This window comes from Rhinopithecus roxellana, chromosome 5, assembly GCF_007565055.1.
Source record: "Rhinopithecus roxellana isolate Shanxi Qingling chromosome 5, ASM756505v1, whole genome shotgun sequence".
In the NCBI taxonomy this organism is placed as follows: domain Eukaryota; kingdom Metazoa; phylum Chordata; class Mammalia; order Primates; family Cercopithecidae; genus Rhinopithecus; species Rhinopithecus roxellana.
In genome coordinates, this window is record NC_044553.1 from 90,371,140 (window position 1) to 90,392,208 (window position 21,069).

The window sequence follows — 21,069 nt, forward strand, 5'->3', positions numbered from 1 at the left end:
GACTCTATGGCTTATCCTTCTTACACCTAGAACTCAGAATAGACAAAAGCAAGTCTCATCCAGGCACAGTATCTCATTCCAAGTCCAGGATCTCCAGGCAATGTGCAGTTCTGTTGCTCAGGTCTACAAACTCGATAGTTTGTTTTGAGACGTGTTAAGATTGTGATCCCTGTTGGCTATTGAAGTGGAAATGTTGAGCAAGTCACTAAATATATGTGGTGTTCATATGTCCTGCTTTGCCCAGGACAGTGCTGATTTATGTCTGTGGTCCTGGAATGATTATTAATAGCACCTTCATCTTTAAAATGTATTAATTAAGTTTAGATGATACATTATATGGATATAAGAAACTGGAGTTTAGAGAACAGACTGTAACTATATTAAAACGTGTTTTTAATCAAGCTATAGCTGTTTAAAGTGATGAAACCTCAGGTACTCTGGCACTTAGAATCAGGAAGAGGAAGAAGATCCAGATAAGGTGACTGAGGGTAGTCACTGACCAAGGATTAGCATATGAGCTAGGAGAGTATGGGGGTTACCATAGCCTGGGGAGAAAGAAAACATAGTGAATACCCTCATGGGAATCATCGTTTTTTGAGGAAGAATTAAAATTTTTAAAAGTAAATTAAAAATCATCTTTCTAGATTAACTTTTCATCTCTTAGTCTTGAGAACACTTGACTTCAAATACATATTATAGAACAGCTCAAGGTTCTTTAAATGCTCCATGCTGTTAGTCTTCTGCACCTTTCTACTGACTGTGTCTATCTGCCCAGTTCCTTCTAGGCTTTACCCTTTTGATGAATTCCTACTATATTAATAACTAATACTGACAAACAGATGCATTTCATGTGTCAGGTACACTTCAAAGTTCTTCAGATACAGCAATGTACGTATTCCCACCAACCATCATAGAAGGCCCAGTACTCTCCCCTTTTACAAATGAAGAACATGAGGCACAAAAAGGTTAAATAACTTCTGCAGAATCACATATCTAATGAATATATGAATGACGATTTGAATGTCAATCAGTATGGTACCAGAGCTTATACTCTTACCAAAGCATTGCATGTGGCTTAGTAATTATAAACTAATAAAAATATTGGTTAGATATTATATTTTAGCTTTAAACAAAATGTACATTCAGTTACCAATGTTTTGAGCCATTGATAATCTTTCTTATAAAAACAATACCGTAACATAGTCTCTGAGGTTTCCAACTTTGGTTTCTTTTTCTTTTTCTTTTTTTTGAGACTGAGCCTTGCTCTGTTGCCCAGGCTGGAGTGCAGTGGCATAATCTTGGCTCACTGCAACCTCTGCCTCCCGAGTTCAAGCGATTCTCCTGCTTCAGCCTCGTGAGTAGCTGGGATTACAGGCGCCTGCCACCACGTCCAGCTAAATTTTTTTGTATTTTTAATAGAGATAGGGTTTCACCATGATGGCCAGGCTGGTCTTGAACTCCTGATCTCAGGTGATCTTCCCACCTCAACCTCCTAAAGTGCCGGGGTTATAGGCTTGAGTCACCGCACCCAGCCAGTTTTGGTTTCTTTAAAGTGGAGCAAGAAACTCTGCTGGTAGACAAACATATAACTGACTATTGATAAGCATACAATTCAGGTGATGGAAGTAGAGGTTCACAGGTTTACTACTCTGGAGTATCTCGTGTGGTATGCGTATCAGTCTGCATTTTACAAGGAGAATGGAAAATCACGGTCAAGCTAGTCATGTTGATTAAGTGGAAGTCAGCTAAAGAGCATTTAGTCTGTTTAGTATTTTGTGCATTCACCTACTTCTGGATTTACATAGTGGGTTAAAATTATCTGTTTATAAGTCTCCTGCTTTTTTTTTTTTTTTTAACCAGACTGTAAGCAGTATCCTTATTTTATTCATCTTGATATTCTCAGTATCCACAGCCCATCCTGTATGTGATTAGGGGCTCCTATAAATGTTTGATGAATTATAATACACTGAATTAATGTAGTTACATGCTTATGAGAGGGTCTGCCTCCACTAAACTGAGAATATTTGGGGATGGAACAAACTCTTACTTATTATTTAAGTAAACTTTTAATGAAAATATACCTCATATATAGAAATGTCTACAAATCATAAGTGTACTTACTATTTGATGCATTTTCACAAACTGAACACATCCATGTCCTCAGCATCTAGCTCAAGAAACAGAACAGGAAGCATGTCAAAAGCTTATTCCCTGCTCTGTTGCATTCACTACACACTCCTATGCCAGTTTTACCTACTCACATCTTTTTTTTTTTTTTTTTTTGAGACAGAGTCTCACTCTGTCACCCATGCTGGAGTGCAGTGGCGTGATCTCAGCTCACTGTCACCTCTACTTCCCAGGTTCAAGTGATTCTCCTGCCTCAGCTTCCCAAGTAGCTGGGACGACAGGCATGTGCTACCACGTCCAGCTAATTTTTGTATTTTTAGTAGAGACAGGGTTTTACCATGTTGGCCAGACTGGTCTCAAGCTCCTGACCTCAAGTGATCCACTCACTTAGCCTCCCAAAGCACTGGGATTATAGGCACAAGCCACCGTGCCTGCTCCTACTCACTTTTAACACTTTAGATCCATTTTGCCTCTTTTTTGGATTTTTAGAATTATCTAAATAGAATCCTACAGTATGTATCATTTGTATCGGGCACCTTTCTCTCAATGTTATTTTGTAGCCATTATTCACTGTTGTCTATAGTTGTGGTTCAACAATTTTCATTGTGGAGTTTTGTACCAACTGAATACACTTAAATGTATTTATTCATTCTACCCTTGATAAACATTTTTATTTCCGGTTCAGGGCTATTATAAACAGTGTTGCTGCCTACATCTTCGTACATGCCTTTTTACCTACATATGTACAACTGTTTCTGAAAGGAGTACCTAAAAGTAAAATTGCTTAATCTATAGTGTGTATATCTTTAGCTTCAGTAGATACTCATCAAGCAGTTTTCCAAATGGTACCATGAATTTGCATCTCCCCATAAAATTATGAGAATTCTGTTTTTCTATATTACTGCTTTTTTTTTTTTTTTTCATTTTAGTCATCCCGATGAGTGTGTAGGGGTAATACATTGCGGTTTTAAATTGTACTCTTTTGATGCCTACTTAAGATGAACACTGTCCCATATATTTAATGGCTATTTGCATGACTTCTTGTGGTAAAATGCTCATTTTCTATTGGAATTATCTTTGTTCTTAATAATTTGTAACAATTTTTTGTAGATACTGGATATGAGTTTTTTATCGGATCTATGCATTGCATTTATCTCCTTTCACTCTTCCTTGCCTTTTGATTATCCTCTTGGTGTCTCAAAATGAAAAAAAAATCTGAATTTTAATGTAATGTGATTTATTCTTTTTTCTCCCTTATGGTTACTACTTTTGTATGATGTTTAAGAAATCTAGGCCAGGTGCGGTGGCTTCAAGCCTGTAATCCCAGCACTTTGGGAGGCCGAGACGGGCAGATCACGAGGTCAGGAGATCGAGACCATCCTGGTGAACACGGTGAAACCACATCTCTACTAAAAAATACAAAAAACTAGCCGGGCAAGGTGGCGGGTGCCTGTAGTCCCAGCTACTCGGGAGGCTGAGGCAGGACAATGGCGTAAACCCGGGAGGCGGAGCTTGCAGTGAGCTGAGATCCGGCCACTGCACTCCAGCCTGGGCGACAAAGCCAGACTCTGTCTCAAAAAAAAAAAAAGAAAAAAAAAAAAAAGAAATCTTATCATATCCCAACGTTATGCAGATTTTCTCCTGTGTTTTCTTTTAAAAGCTTTATGTTTTTTACCTATCACGTTACAATCTGCAGTCAACGTAGAGTTGATTTAGTTATACAGTGTGAGGTAAAGGTCAAGATATATATATTTTGACATGGATGTTCAATTTATGTGGTACTTATATTTAAATGATCATTATTTCCCCTGTGTACGGCAGTATTATCTTCATCATAATTTAGTGTCCACATATGTGCTGGTCAATTTCTGGACACTGTATTCTGTTCATTTACTTACTGTTTATTCCTGTGCTAATATCACACTATCTCAATTACTATAGTTCTTATATGGGGCAATGTAAATCTTCCAGTTTTTTCTTCTTAATTAATATTGCTTGGGCTATTGTAGGCCTTTTGCATTTTCGTATAAACTATAGAACTAGCTTGTTAATTTCTGCAAAAAGATCCTGCAGGATTTTGATTTGGATTATAATAAATATATGAACAAATTAGAGAAGGGCTTTTATCTTCACAATTATCAGTCTTCCAAACCATAGACATGATCTATCCCTGTATTTGTTATTTTTGTGTTCCCTGTGCATAGTATGTGTCTGGAGTTCAGCTGACTCTCAAAATTGTGAACTCTTCTACTGTCCCTCCTTCCGCTCTGATATCATCAATTGACTATGAACTCTCATACTTTCCCATTCTTACACGATGCTGTCCTCAACTAGAAATACTTAGTTGTCTTCCTTCAGGGTCACAACTCCGTGGAGTTTCAACTGGGCCAAAGGAATCTGTGCTTTAGAAAACAGCAGAAACTCTTTTCACTCTACCCAAAGATAATAGGAGACTACCTCTAATTACAGAAATATATGGAATTTGAGGTTCTTCCATCCAAAAGTAACACAACTAAAGATAAGTAGAATATGACAGTGGGAGATCTATTTTGACTGTATAAAGACATGTTCTTTCTTTCTTTTTAAATTTCAATCACTTTAGGAGTACAAGTGGCTTTGAGTTACATCGATAAATTGTATAGTAGTGAAATTTGGGCTTTTAAGACATTTTCGAATAAAATAAATCACAGATGCATATGTGTTTTTTAAACATTAGATTTGGTAACAATTGTATAAAGAGCTTTATATAGGAAAATTTCAGTGAAATTATCGTATATTCTAATATGTCAGAATGTTATTTCTCATGCCTCAATAATGCGCAGAGCTGAAATCTTTAATCAGACTTTCCAATGATGATAACTCAAAGTGTACTTTGTAGGGCCTCTGCCGGCTTTGCTATGTGTTTGCGTGCGTGCAGGCTGGTGGGCAAATGCACTGGCAGATGTCAGTCACTTAAACAGGCTCTTCCTTGTTTCACATTCTAAGTTTCAATTCCTGGTTATTGCAACACTACAGAAACAGGCAGTGTGGCTTCTAATACTTGTCTTTGACTTAAATAATATAAGTTCAACACTATAGGAACAAAGTTATTAGCTAGTACTTGACTCTAGACACTACAGGTCAATTACAAGCCAGCAATGTTTAGAAGCACAAACCTTGGTAATTAGCAGCAAATTTCATCTTCTCTCAGCATAGTATGTGAGCATGCCACCAGAATAAGCAGAATTAAAACACAAATAAAAGCAGCACATGTATCTTAGATTTATAATTGTTACTAAGGACCATACAAATTTCAGCAGAGTTGGGTGCAAGGAAATTTTGACACCTGGAAGATGGGGCAAGTATGTTATCTTTTAGCAAGAAGTTACCTTAGGAATAATTTAAAGAGTATAAAATAGATTCTATATATCTTTTTCTTTTGAAGCTTCAGGTACTGACCTCTTGTGTCGTATATTCAAAGATAGATGGAGCTGAAAACAAGCAAGTTCAGCCCCATCTTTTAATCACTATTTAAATAAAGAATAGTGATCACATACCTAGTTAGAATCCTGGCTAGGACTGGAACACCAATCATCAAATAACCTATCATTGACCTTTACATTAGATACTCTAAGCATCAAATCTCCTGCAAAGGAAGTCATCAAATTGGAAGTGGTACTAATTACCAGTGCTATTTCTAATAGCCTTTTACTAAATAAAACATAAATTAGTATGCATGGCACATTACTTTCTGATCTGTGAAAAGCAAGGAAATACTATCCCCTCTGGATTATCTAAATGTATTGAACAATCAAATTCTTGAATTGGAATGGGGTGGAAATGATCCAAATAGGCAGGGCAAAGCCACTTGCATGTCTGATTTTGCTTCGATGGAAAGTTAGAAAATCTAGATGACAAATAAAAGGCTACTGTACCAGAATTAGGTTATTTTGCAACCAACAAATACATAGAGACCCCATTCTCAATTTTGGACCTGGGTGAACGCATGCTTATTAAATTCAAAATAAGCAGTTGACATCTATTTTACATGGGATAGCTACACCATTCTGATAAAATAGAGAATGGTTTACCTTAAGTAGATTTTTCTGTACATCTGATGCTTAGAAGGTCAAAGCGGCTTGGCCAAATTTATGCAGGTACCCAAACGCTTGCCTCTTGGACCTCAGAGAGCTCTTTATTTTTTTAAAAATCTCACCCCATACTTTTAATCCAGAAATAACGTACTCCATGAGGGATGTGAAGAGTGGGTTTAGAAACCAGAAAAAGTGAGTTCTAGGTCAAACTGTGAATGAATGGCTATACATCCAAGTGGCTAATCACTTTGACTCTCTAAGTTTCTGCTATCAAATACCACAATATTATAAACACTAAACCCCCAAAATATGTTATTTTATATAGATTTGATTTAGCTGTGAAAAATTGAAATTGTAATATATCATCTATTCTACATATACATTTCTAAGTCTTTCCAGAATATAATACTCCAATAGAAAAAGATTATTTACCTACTCAGCCTGTTTTTTGTAACAGTGAAGAATTAATGCATATGTGTGATATTAAGTAAAAATTACATTATTCTTTTAGAGAGCACATGTAAAAATTGACAACTATTTAAATACACATGCTAGAGTTGTCTTTATAAACACAAGCTCTAGAAAATTTCTTTTATGGTAAAAAAAATCTCTAAAGATATTGTATCTGCCCTAGGTTAGTAATTGTTCCCCCTGAGTCACAGCCATTATCTTCCAAGGCAAGAGCTAAAGCCCCCTATGAGATGTGTTCCTGGGGACAAAGAAATATTATCAAATGAGATCCAGTAGGGTACTGTATTTGAAAGTGCATTACAAACTACAAAACAAAATTGTACATAGCATTAGCAGTGTCGTTATAAAATAGTGGAAGGAACACTGGAATTGGCAATAAGAAATGGGTTTCAGTCAGAGCTTGGCTGTTTACTAGCTGGTGAGCTTAGGCAAGTCGTATAACTTCTCTGAGCCTCAACTGTCAAATGGAAATAATAATAATAATTTCCCTGACTGATATACAGAGTTGCAAGGGGAAAATGAGGTAACATGGAAGAGCTTTATAAAGCGTATTGCATTTGCCAATGTCAAATGATGTTATTTTTCACATACATACTGAAGAGCCCCAGTATATATTAGTATGTATGTATTTGCTTCTGTATGTTAAACTTCCAGCCTATGGAGTCATAACTTTCAGTGATTCATGAGTAGGTGATTCAACCTCCTTCATCATTTAAGTTCCTTTACTCCAGGCCAGTTACAAAAATTTAGTTCAAGTATTCTTAAATCAGAGTAGCCTAGTCCTTAAGTCCCGTGAACCTTGGTGGGAAACCCTGCTTTGTCACTCTTCACTGTGCAGACTTGGGAAAGATTTTTAAATCTCTCTAAGCCTCAGTTTTTTTTCATCTTTTTAATGGATTATGATGAAAATTAACTGAGACAATAATCCATTTGTAGTACTCAGTACAGCTCTCCTAATCCTGGGAATTTTATTTTAATGTTCCCATGATGAAAGCATGTGAAAACAATCTGTATTGTAACTGGAATAATTATGTTTCAAAGACAATGTGGTCTAATGGTTCATTTAATGGCCTCAGGCAAGTACTGGGAGCTGTATTCTTACATTCCCAGCAAAACATGAGGGTGAGGGTTTTTCTTTATCATTTTGTTCAAATGAGCTTGGGTGTGCTGAAAATTCAATGCTAAGAACTTAGAAATAAAATGATGATATTCTTCTGAATTTTTTTCTGAATTTTCGAATGCTAATGATTAGTTGGCAATTCCAATGCTATTGGGCATTGACTGAAATTGATTCCAGTAGTGGGCTCTCTCACCATTTATTCTAAAACATGTGAGTGGAAACAGATAAGGAAATTGATATTTGAGACTTGGAAAGATGAAGACAAGTATTATTTAACAACAAAACATTTGGCATGTTTGTTACCTGTGGTTGCTTTCCAGTGCTGTAGCTCTATTGGAAAAGGGTGGAAAACAATATTAGCAATGTTCAGTTGTGGCTAGTTATGTTTAACATGGCACTAAATAAAAGAGATGATGCCAGATTAGTGTTGGCTGGTTTGTATGTCGATATGGAAATGAAATTAGACTAGGGAGAAGGGAATTAAAAGTAAAATTAAAAATCATTGTATAAAAAAGTATCTGTTAAGAATCAGTTTGGGGGCAAACATGGGATTAGGAATCTGACCTTCCCGCCAAGACTGAAACCTTCAATACAGTTGCCAATCTATTTGCCATAGAAAAAGAGAAAGAGAGAGAGAGAGAGAGAGAGAGAGAGAGAGAGAGAGAGAGAGAGAGAGAGAAACATGGTGTCAAGAAAGCAAAAGATTAAATCAGACCAGAGAATTATATCTAGGAAAGTACTTCTTGTGAAGTTCTCAGAACATGGAATTGACTGTAAATAGATCAGAAGCTTACTAAAGTTTTTGTGAAAATTACATTGCCAAAGAAACCACAAGTTTAATCTTTAAAAATCTTTTTTCTGTGAGCCCAAAAGCAAACTTTGGGTCCTCAAATTTGCACAGGCAGGAAGTAGCTGAGGAAGCCCCACAGTCATAAAATAGGACAAATTCTCCAATACCCATATCAGATCTCACTATAGAGAAATACGGACAAAGAAGAACCTCCAAGAACATAGAATCAGGAGACACAGAGAACAGTGGATGAAAGAGCTTATCCCTGATAGCTGACTAAGAGAATAATAAAGGAATTTATCCCACTGCCAGGGCAGAGGGACCTCAGAATGCCTGCCTGGTAAACTTCATCACTGCTATAGACCAGTCCGCAGCCATCACTCTTCGCTATTTTTATGGGAGTGTTTAGTCAGTTATCCTATTCTTCACTTTTGCATATTGTGCGTGTGTGTATATAGATATACACTGTATGTGTATGTGTGTGTGTGTGTGTGTGCGTGCGCATGCACATCCATAATGGTGTGGAAAACTTGTCTTTCTAGTTTATAGGCCACCATTCCAGGTATCCCCATCTTGGAAAATGGAACTACTATTTGTCCTTTGGCTTAGACTAAAAAGAGTGTTTTGTTTTGTTTTGTTTTGTTAAGATATTTTTTTTCCCCTCTGGGATTATTCATCCAGCACATCCACAAACCTGTCAGTTTTACTGACCAAATAAATCTGAAGCTGCTTCTCTCTCCCTCCATTTCTATCTCCCTAATCTAAATTTTCATGATATCTCACCTGAACTACTCAAAATGTCCCTTTTTGTTTGTTTGAGACAGAGTCTTGCTCTGTTGCCCAGGCTGGAGTGCAGTGGCATGATCTTGGCTCACTGCAAGCTCCGCCTCTGGGTTCATGCCATTCTCCTGCCTCAGCCTCCCAAGTAGCTGGGACTACAGGTGCCCGCCACCACACCTGGCTAATTTTTTTTTTTTTTTTTTTTTTTTTTTTTTTTTTTAGTAGAGACGGGGTAAAAAAGTCTCTTAACTAGTATCTCTTCTTCTATCCTTCCAACCTTTCAATGTGTAAGTGAGTGGAAGTGAGATTATGTGAATCCTCTGCTTCAAATTTCCCATGACTTTCCCTCCCCTCACAGGTAAAATCTGAAGTCCCTGGCCACCTCTTCCACGTCCTCTCCAGCATGCTCCTCCTGTTTACTGAGGGCTTCCCACTGTGTCTTCCTTAATGTGCTTGAAACATACAAAGCATTTTCCCACCTTAAGATTTCCCCTCTCTGAACCCTCTCCGTCGCCCACTTCTGCATTCATGAATATCTCTGAGCAAATATCACCTCCCCATAGATACTCAACCACTCTGCCATTCCCTATGCCCTTATACTTTATTTTTCTTTGTAGCCCCCATCACCATCTGACATCATATAAAATACCTCAGGAGTTTTGCTTTGTTTACAGATATATTCTTAACTCCAAAACAGAGCGTGGAACATGGTAGATGTTTAAAACATATCCATAATGTAAATATCTTGCATGTGCTGCATCCTACCACTTAATAAGAGGCACGTTAAAGTGAACTAAATATGGCCTGAGAAGGACTCTGTACATCTGTATTTGAGTCCTTGTGGATGAACTGCAACGTAGCTTAATAGGTAGACAAGACTGAAAACCTAATTTAGGAATATGTGCCTGTATCAATAGCTAAGTCTTGGGCAATCCCAGTACCGTACTTCAACCATTCACACACTGCTGAGTCTTCAGATTGTTCAAGTAAGGGAAACATTGCGTTGTAACCAATCCAGCCATTCTGTACCTCACTTCCGATTTCTGTACATCTTTTCCCTTTTTTGTCTACAAATCTTCTTTCACCACGTGGCTGCGCTGGAGTGTTTGTGAATCCGCTGTGATTCTGGGGGCTGCCCAATTCACGAATCATTCATTGCTCAATTAAACTCCTTTAAATTTAATTCAGCGGAAGTTTTTCTTTTATCAGGCATAAAGTAAGTGCTATTGGGGTATAGCGTAGGATGGACCAACTGTGACTGAGAGGCTGGTGAAAGCTTCCAAGCTGGCTTCATGGGTGTGCAACCTATGCAGATATGCAGGGCCATGCACTTGGAAGGATCCTGCTTTTGGTGTAATGTTCTGTTTTTGCCATCTTGAAATTCTTCATAATTTTGAACAAGGAGATCTATATAGTTCCCATTCCCTACAATTCACAATATTTTAAGTATACAATATTTTTTTTTTTTTTTTTTTTGAGACGGAGTCTCGCTCTGTCGCCCGGGCTGGAGTGCAGTGGCCAGATCTCAGCTCACTGCAAGCTCCGCCTCCCGGGTTTACGCCATTCTCCTGCCTCAGCCTCCCGAGTAGCTGGGACTACAGGCGCCCACCACCTCGCCCGGCTAGTTTTTTGTATTTTTTAGTAAAGACGGGGTTTCACCGTGTTAGCCAGGATGGTCTCGATCTCCTGACCTCGTGATCCGCCCGTCTCGGCCTCCCAAAGTGCTGGGATTACAGGCTTGAGCCACCGCGCCCGGCCAAGTATACAATATTTTAAGCAATTTTTAGTATATTCACAAAGTTGTACAGCCATCCCCATTATCTAATTCTAGTACATTTTCATCATCCCCAGAAGAAACCCACAAACATTTGTGGTCATTCCACTTTCTCACTTTCCCTTATGCCTAGCAACCATTCATATCCTCTCTGATTCTCAATTTGCCAAGTCAGTACATTTCATATAAGTGAAATCATTTAAGATGTGGCCCCTTGAGTCAGGTTCCTCTCACTTAGCATGATGTTTTCCAGGTTTCTCTACGTTGCTATACTTTACTTCTTTATTTTACTTAAAGAAATAAAATAAATTTTATTTATTTCTTGTCTATACTTTATTTCTTTTAGTGACTGAATAGTATTTCATTGTGTGGATACACCACATTTTTGTCAACTCATCCATTAATGAATATGTGGGATGTTTCTAATATTTGGCTATCATAAATGATGCTGCTGTGAACATTCATGTACAAGTTTTTGTTTGACTATATGTTTTCAATTCTCTTGGATATATAGGAGTAGAATTGCTGGATCATATGGCTACTCTATGATTGACTTTTTGAGGCACTGCCAAGCTCTTATCCACAGAGGCTATACCATTTTACATTCCTTCCAGCAATGTGTGAGGGTGCTAGTTTCTCCACATCCTTCCAACACTTGTTATTTTCTGTGTTTTTTATTACAGCCATCCTACAGGGTGTGAAATGATAGCTTATTGTAGTTTTAATTTGCATTTCTCTAATGACTAATGATGAGTATCTTTTCATATGCCTATTGGCTATTTGTATATCTTCTTTGAATAAATGTCTATTCAAATTTTTTGATGATTTTAAAATTAATTTTCTTTTGTCTTTTTATTTCTGAGTTATAATAGCTCTTTATATATTCTGGATACTAAACCTATATCAGATTTATTATTATTATTATATTTTAAATTCAGGGGGTAGATGTGCAGGTTTGTTGCATGGATATGTTGTGTGATGCTGAGGTTGGGGCTTCTATTGAACCCATCACCCAAATAGTGAACAGAGTACCCAATATTGGGTAGTGAAAAACTACCCAATAATTAATTTTTTAACCCTTCCCCCTTTCCTCCCTCTTTAGAGTCCCCAGTGTCTATTGTTCCCTTCTTTACATCTGTGTGTACCCAATGTTTACCTCCTACTTGTAAGTGAGGCCATGCAGCATTTGATTTTCTGTTTCTGTATTAATGTAGGATAATGACTTCCAGCTGCATCCATGTTGCTGTACAGGACATGATTGCATTCAGTTTTGTGTTTGGGTAGTATTCCATGGTGTATACCACCTTTACTTTATGCAATCAGATATATTATTTGCAAATATTTTCTCTAATTCTGTGAGTTGTCTTTTCACTTTGATAGTGTCCTTTGGAGTACAAGCATTTTTAATTTTGATGAAGCCCAATTAATTTATTTGTTCTTTCCTGCCTTGAGATTTATGTACCTATCTAAGAAATCATTGTCTAATTCAGGGTCACTAAAATTTACACCTTTGCTTTCTTCTAAGAACTTTAATGTTTTAGCTCTTACAGTTAGGTATTTTATCCATTATAAGTTTAATTTTGTATATGGTGTTAGGCAGATATCCACCTTCATTTCTTGTTTGTGTATATGCAGTTGTTTCAGTACCATTTTTTCAAAAGATTATTCTTCTTTCATCATTGAATTGCTTTGACACCCTTGTCAAAAACCAGTTGACCATAGATGCATAGGTTTATTCCAGGACTGTCAGTTGTATTCCACTGATATCTATGTCTATTCTTATGCCAGTACCAAATCCTTTAATTACTGTAGCTTTGTTATACATTTTAAAAGTGCTAGGTGTAAGTCCTCCAACTTTGTTCTCTTTTTCCAATATTGTTTCAACTATTCTGGGTCCCTTGCATTTTCATCTAAAATTTAGAGTTGGTTTATCAATTTCTGAAAAATGGGCAGTTGAAATTTTGATGAAAATTGTATCAAAACTATAGAGCAACTTGGGTAGTATTGCCATGTTAGCAATATCATCTTCCAATATGTAAACATGAGATGTCTTTCCATTTATTTAGGTTTTCTTTAATATATGTCAATGTTTTGTAGTTTTTCTAGGTGCAACTCCTGTACCTCTTCTTTTGCTAAATTGATTTCTTTTATTCTCCTTGAAGCTATTGTCAATAACATTATTTTCTTAATTTCATTTTCAGATGGTTCATGGCTAGTGCATAGAAATATAACAGATTTTTATATTGAATGCATATACTGCATCCTTGCTGAACTCCTTTATCAATTCTAGCGGGCTTTTCTTGTATTTCTTAAGATTTTTCTATGTGCATGATCATGTCATCTCTAAATAGGGGAGTTTTAATTCTTCCTTTCTATTCTGGATAACTTTTATTTTATTTTCTCGACAATTTCCTTGGCTAGAACCCCCACTACAATGTTAAGTAGAAGTGATGGGATCATCCCTGCTCCTCTCTTTGCTGATATTAGGGGGAAAGCTTCTAGTACTTTACTATAAAGTATGATGTTAGAGATCCTGAATTTTTATCTTGCATTGGGCTCTGAAAATTTTGTAGCTAGTCCTACCTTATAAAGAAGGACACAGTTGAGCTGAGTATCAAAGGACACATAGGAGTTCTCCAGTGGGTGAGGAGGAGGAAGAAGAACAGTAGATGCAGTATCATAAATACATGCTCAAACTCAAAGTGACTCAGTGTGGCAGGTGTGTGGAGGCCAAGTGAGGAGTGAAGAAAGCAGAGGTTCGAGAAGCAGGTAGGGCTGGACCACTGTTGGATTGCTGACTTCTTACTAAGGAGTTTGGATTTTATTCTGTAATTTTTGGACTAGTACACTATTATATTTTATAGTCAACAGCAAAGAGTAGAATGAAGAAAAATGAGACTAAAAATTGAGGCAAGGAGAGCAATTCATGGGCTACTGCAGTGTTTGATACAGTGAATCAAAATCTTGTCAGAGGCTGAGGTGGTCGGATCACGAGGTCAGGATATCGAGACCATCCTGGCTAACATGGTGAAACCCCGTCTGTAATAAAAATACAAAAACTTAGCTGGGCATGTTGGTGGGCGCCTGTAGCCCCAGCTACTCGGGAGGCTGAGGCAGGAGAATGGCATAAACCCAGGAGGCAGAGCTTGTGGTGAGCCGAGATTGCACCATTGCACTCCAGCCTGGGCGACAGAGTGAGACTCCATCTAAAAAAAAACAAGCTTGTCAGATTAACCTTGGGATAGCTGTATTCTTGCTTTTGAAGACTTTGCTTTCCTTCTATTTTTTTTAAATGAAAAATTTGTACAAATAAAAACACATGCATTGAGCACCATATTTCAAAGTTAAGCTAGCGTTGGTAAAGTTTACAATCTATGTTTTGTTCATTGTGAAAAATATATTTTCATGTTTATGATAGCCTGAATTCAGAATTGAGATAAATGATCTTTTACATGGTAAAGAAAATGATGCTTAGAACATTTCATTAGTTATTTCAGTAACTGTATTAGTTATTCTAGAATCTTTTGCATTTGCATCATACTAATCATTCTTACATTAGGCATTACCTACACATTAGCAAAACCAAAAGATATTCCTTCCCTATCCCTTCCCGTCCCTCCTTTCCTCCCTCCTTTTATCCCTCCCTCCCTTCCTCCCTTTCTTCCTTCCTCTCTTTTTCCTCTCTACCCATTTTCCTTCCTTCCTTTTTCTTTACATTTGCTTAATTAATTAATTCTTCAAAAGTTTTAGGGCCTAAGAGGCTGAATTAGATCTGTAACACATTTTGTGCCCTTGGAGAGCTTCTAGATTTATGAGTGACTGAAGTAAACAAGGCTGCCACATCTCAAAACAGAGTATCGTGCATCATTGTTACCCTAAGCACATCTAAATTTGTAGAATGGTCATTTGCAACAGCCCCATCACTGTGGCCTTCACTGAGAGTTTACAGCCTCTGATATATACATGGTAGTGTTGAATAAATAATGCTTTATTGTTTTAGTTCAGGTTGTCATGGATTGGAGGGCTAGAGTTAGAATTTGTGACTAAGATTATGGAAACAGTAAGAAGAACCAAAGAATCAAACCAACTAAATCCCAGGAGAGTCAAATAAACCAGAGCTACTCACTGCTTGATCACATATAGCTATAAATTCCTAGTCGATTCACGGATCTTGTAAGTGATGAGCCATTTGGGAGAAAACACCTCTTTCTTTTCTGCAAATTGTATAACACTAAATCCATGTCATTGAACAAATGAGTCTAACCATTTTTTTCTTGCCTTTATTGGATTTCAAAGTTCAGTACATATTCGAATTATTCAATTTTGATATCACTTTTATGATCAAATGCCCTACTTTTGAAATGGAAAGCTCAGTTGGCCATGTTCCCTGTTACGTTTAAGAAGCTTTTACCATTTAAATAAATTAAACCTTCCAGCATGGATTCTGCAGAACATAATGAAGTACAGAGAAAAATAAAGCTTAAATGAAATAAATCTCTTTGCTGACAGAAACAGTACAGGTTATTGTGCATTCTACCAATAAATGTGTAGCTGGAACCATAGCCTGATTTCTGGTTTTTAAATTTTGTCCTTAATTTTTGTAGTGTTCAGCAGCAATCTGATTTGCCATTGGACAAAAGATGGACACAACGTACATCAAGTAAAAAGGGTCTAGGTTTTTAGTGCTGAGAATAAAACCAAATATTAGATTTTTAAAAGCTGATTTCTTTTAAAACTACATTGATAAGTAAGGATATGCATTTTTCACACCATTTAATTCATACAAGTTGAACTCTTATGAACTCAAATCCTTTAACACTTTCTATAATAATTTCTTCATGGTTAAAAAAATGCTTGTTTTTTAGAGAAAAATGATCATCCATATAATAATTGGGTAAAATTCAAGTATATAAATTACATATTGAATTAGCAGCAGACATTTTACTTTTTGAGTTACAATTTGCCAGTTGCCCATGAAAGATTCAATTGGATTTTAAAAATCTTACTGTTTATAGGTTCTTTCAATGGCCAAAGTGTAGGATGCAATTTTAAAAAGGTAAATAAAACACACCATTTTAAAGAGTTTAAATAAAATTTGTCGATGTTTCCACTCTGTTAAGTTGAACCATTTTACTACATGTATGTTAAAAATAAAGTTAAAGGTAAAAAGCCCTTCCTTTTAACATTTTTATTTATTATTATTTTTGAGACCCAGGTTGACATGCAATGGCATGATCATAACTTATTGGAACCTCAGATTCCTGAGCTCAGGTGATCCTCCTGCCTCAGCCTCCCAAGAAGCTAGGACCATGGGCGTGCACCACCATGCGTGTCTTTTTTTTTTTTTTTTTTTTTTAATTTTATTGTAGAGACAGGGTCTTCCTGTGTTACCAGGGTGGTCTCAAACTTCTGGGCTCAAATGATCCTTCCACTTTGGCCTCCCAAAGAGCTGGGATTACAGGCATGAACCACCATTCCCAGCCAAAAAGCCCTTCTTAAAAGGAAACCTTCAGCAGAATTAATTTGAGAATACTCATAATGGTAATGTATAATAATTACCATAGAAATGTCGTTTTCTTAGTGATAAATATTCAATGTTACTCAATATTGGAGCTTAGGTCATAAAACTGTCTCTGAAACTGTGAGGACTTATAGAGAGTGCCTAATTGCATTTCGTGCTTTTGAAATATAGTGAGTTACTTATGTTAGGCATCCCTGATGTTTTATCTTCTTATTTATTATATTTGTACATTCTTTTAAACTACAAAACAAAAAACTATCATACTTTGCATATAAGATATGGATCAGCTGGTGGTAGCACCTTGTAAATTAGTGTTTAAAGCCCATAAGCATGATTAAATCACCTTTTCATTTGTTTTTAATTCCAGTGCCTATATTCTCTTACCTTGCAGTAGGAAAGAAAATTTTGTTTTGTCACAAGTTAGAAAATAAGCTTCTAATGGATATTGTTGATTCTTGCAATGAAATCAGAGCAGATTCTGATTCAAGACCTTTCAATGACTGATTTGTGGGTCAAAGATTTGAACCTGAGTCTACCCAGTATGCGTTTGTTCAGCAGTTGGCCAGGTTCTAGGAATGCCAGAAGGCAAATGATACAGCTCCTGCTTCCAAATGAGGAGTAGACATTAATGATCAACAACAATAATAATAATAATAATATACAGATAGCACTGATTCATTGTTTAGAGAGTGGAACATAGTGAAGGAACTACAAAGTGCCCTTCTTATTTGTAACAAACATACATTTGCTGAATGTATGAAAAGATTCTTGAACTAATGAATAACATTTATTTATTGAGGAATTTCAATGTGGCAGGCATGTTATAGACACTTGAGATATAGCAGTTAGCAAAGCAGACAGAAATCCCTATTCTAATAAACGAATGATTTAGGTGTAAATGGAATCAAGGATGATGTCAAAGTCCAGGGAAAGTCACATTCTTTGACCCTCCCTGTCCCCTGCCTTCCATAAAGGTAGTATATTTAATATATGTAGAAGGAAGTTAAAAACAAAACAAAAACATAAGGCATCCTTGAAGGGGACCGGAAGCTACAAAATGGTAGCATGCATTGAAGCCTACTGGCTGTGCTTTGGAGAGTGAGGAGGGTCTAGAGACTGCCTCCCGCAAAGCTCTTTCAAGGTGCTGGTCAAGGCTACCACTTTCCCGGCAAGTACAGAGCTTCGGTCGTGTTCAGTTCACTGCTTTCAGGGGTGGTTCTCCATGGCAAATGCTCTGTGAAGGGTGACCTGCTGGATGTGAAACTGCTGCACGAGTTCCTACTTCACCCATTCATCTATCCAAGTTTTCCTGGAGTCCAGGAGAAAGTATAAAAGTTACCTTGAGGAGCAGGAGAGTGGAATGGTTAAGACTGTTTGGAATCTGACCCCTTGGATTTGTATCCTGGACACTCAGTTGTGTGACCTAAGGGAAACCACTTAAACTCTTTACACCTCAATTTGCTTCTCTGTAATATAAGAATAATAGGACCTGTGTCCTATAGTAGAGAATAGGACCTAGCTTGTAAAATGTTCTCATTTATGACACTTAAGTGAGAAAATACATGTGTGGAAGTGACCACTTTGCTACATACAGCTATTTTATAATCATTTTACAATACCATTATTTTGTTCCATAGTCAAAAGTAAAATAGAATAAAGGTAATCTAATCCTATAAAGTCAATTCAAACTAGTAATTTTTTTAAAAAAATCTACCTCTTACAAACCTGGATATAATAAGTAGTTGACCAAATCCAAGTGTTACTGTTTTCAGTTAGGCTTCAGTTACAGTTGTATAGATTGAGTGATAAATCTCCTCATGACCCCCTCTTGCCAACCTTCCTCGTGCACTTGCTTCTCCTCTCACTGGGCTGCAGATTGTCAGCAGGCCTGCTGCTAAGGAGAAAGGGGGATCTACTTCAGGACTTAGGGCTTGTGTCTGAGATCTGGAGGGCCTGTAACCACTCCTCAGAGTGTTGGCTTTTGAGCTGGTCATGTCTAACTGCTGGCTCTCTTTATGTGTGGCATAAATGATGGCCCAAAAGTCCCTGGTGGCAGGTGACCTACGGGGTGCAATAACTTTTCCCACCTCACACAGTGCTTTTGCCTTGGCTGGCTTCTAGCAGACTGAATTCACAGATGACTAACTTCAGTGGCTTCCTGAGCTCTAGGGCATCCCAGCCAGTGCCCCTCTGAGCTATAAAGGAAGTGAAGGGCAAGGAGCAAACAAGGGATCTTTGGCTCTCTGAAGAGCATGTTTTTCCACCGTGCATTGCTGGCTCCTGAGACTGGATGTGTAGGTCCTGCTGTTCTGCAAACTCAGTAACAAGTCAGGACCAGTCTTGTTGGTCATAAGTACCCTCAAACCTCAAGGGAGCTATGTTTAAAGTTACTTAATTTCCTATCTCCCGGGAGTAAAAAGGGGGAAAGGAACAATGTGCAATGCTCAGAATTCTGTCATCTAATGTACCAGAGCTCGATTTTTTCTCTTTCCCTGTTACTTTTACGTTTCTTGACAGCAAAATACAGATCCAGCTCTGTCTCATTTGTCCCCTGGTATAGGTGAGAAATCAAGCCCTGTGCCAGGACCCACTTTGCTCTACGTATTTTTGTATTTGGAGTCTTTGTTTCTAGCTAAATAGTAGCAATTCAAACACTTTTGTTTGTTCTTGGTTGGGTGGATGGGGCAGCTGGTGGTCAAGGAAGCTGGGAAATATTTATTTTATTGATATTTTACATGGGCATGTTACAGTCTTACATTACAAAACACCCGGAACTTGATTAGCACTCAATTATTGCAAGCAATTATTGGCCATTATATTGACAAATCTAAACAAGTAAGACTCTTGCCTAAGGTGTCCACAAATTCTCAGATATCAGTAATACCAAATCTTTCAGCATAGTTTCTGCGTGGCAGGACATGTAGACATTACAAAGATAGGAATGTCGTTGTCTGTATATACTAATAGGGTTGCCAAATGTAGCAAACAAAAATACAGGACTCCAAGGTAAAATTAAAATTCTGATAAACAATGAATATTTGTTAAAGGATACATACGTCCAATTCAGATTTTTAATGTGTGATGTTCTTAGTATGTCCCAAATATTGCACAGGGGACCTGCATTTTACCTGACCTTCCTGTGTGCCTAGCACCTGTCACACTCCACTGACTTTGAAATGGTTCCCTTTTCCCAAATGTGAAGGCTGCTCTCAGTTACCACATCGAACCAACCCTATGTCTATCCTAGGCTGAACAACCACGTTAAAAAAGTAAAAAGGGCCAGTGGTGAATGGGAAGGGGGATGTGGAAAATTATTCATGTTAGGCCTCTCATGTCCACCCACAGAATCAAAGTGAGTACTTTTTCAAAAAGGGGCTGAAATAGGAAAATAGTATCTGTATTTCTGTGTCTGGGTCTGTCTGGTTCTAAAGAATGTTCAGATCTTGAAGACTTAGTACAACCTATGTTTACTTGGGAAGCATAAGAAATGTGTCAACCCTTTGAAAGACTTCTAATTAAACTGCTGGAGCTTTGATATCAGAATTTGAGATTATTATTACATATTTTAAAAGACCCAATTTCATGTGCCACTAACAAGAAAAAAAATATTGGCCTTTACAGTTACTGAATTTATTTTAAAATACAAATTATTACCACTTGATAAGCTGAATTTAGTGCATCAATCTCATTTTAGAAAATGTACTCTTATCTGGAAGGGGAATTCCTACCTTTCTGACTTTTCTGTTAACGGTGACCATCAATAGTATCAGTTTTTGGTGTAAAATCAATGATTATATGTAACTCCAGGCAGCTGCTGAATATTCAAAGGATAGTAAATGGTTTCAGATAGGAGTATTTTATGAGAGTTCAAGGAGAGATACCCAATGTATGTTGAGTGTCTGTTACGGGTTAGAGAATGCATGCTTCACATGTGTTTCTACTCTAACCAACAACTTACAGAGGGCGATCAAGGTAAGTAATTTTCCTTGAGTAATAAAATTGTCTGATTCTGAAAGTGCCTTATCTTATATAACTCTTTTTTTTTTTTTTTTTTTTTTAATTTTCCTTACAGCCTTCACCTGCAGTTACTTTGCTTTTCAGGACTCTGAGCAAAAATCTCACACATTAACTTTACTTCCAACTCTGATAATATATGTGGCAATTTCTTATATAGCCAACATTTTTTTATTTATTTTGATGGGGTTATCATAAGTTCTTCCCATTATTATCTTCAAAATACATTTTAAATAAAATGATGCTCATTTATTTATGGATCTCTAACCCTTCACCTGTACTATGTATTTAGTTTTATGTTTAAAATTTAAAGAATCTTGGAAATTGAAGAGTTCAACCTCCAACCCAGTGAACATGTCACATGAAAAACATACTTTCTGTTTTAACCTTTTAGTGCTA

The 21,069-nt window shown here is 37.0% G+C and overlaps 1 protein-coding gene across 2 annotated transcripts in view; it reads left to right on the forward strand.

The window, feature by feature from the left end:
* KCNH5 (potassium voltage-gated channel subfamily H member 5) overlaps positions 1-21,069 on the forward strand; it is a 362,650-nt gene that overhangs the window by 331,840 nt on the left and 9,741 nt on the right. The window lies entirely within an intron of this gene.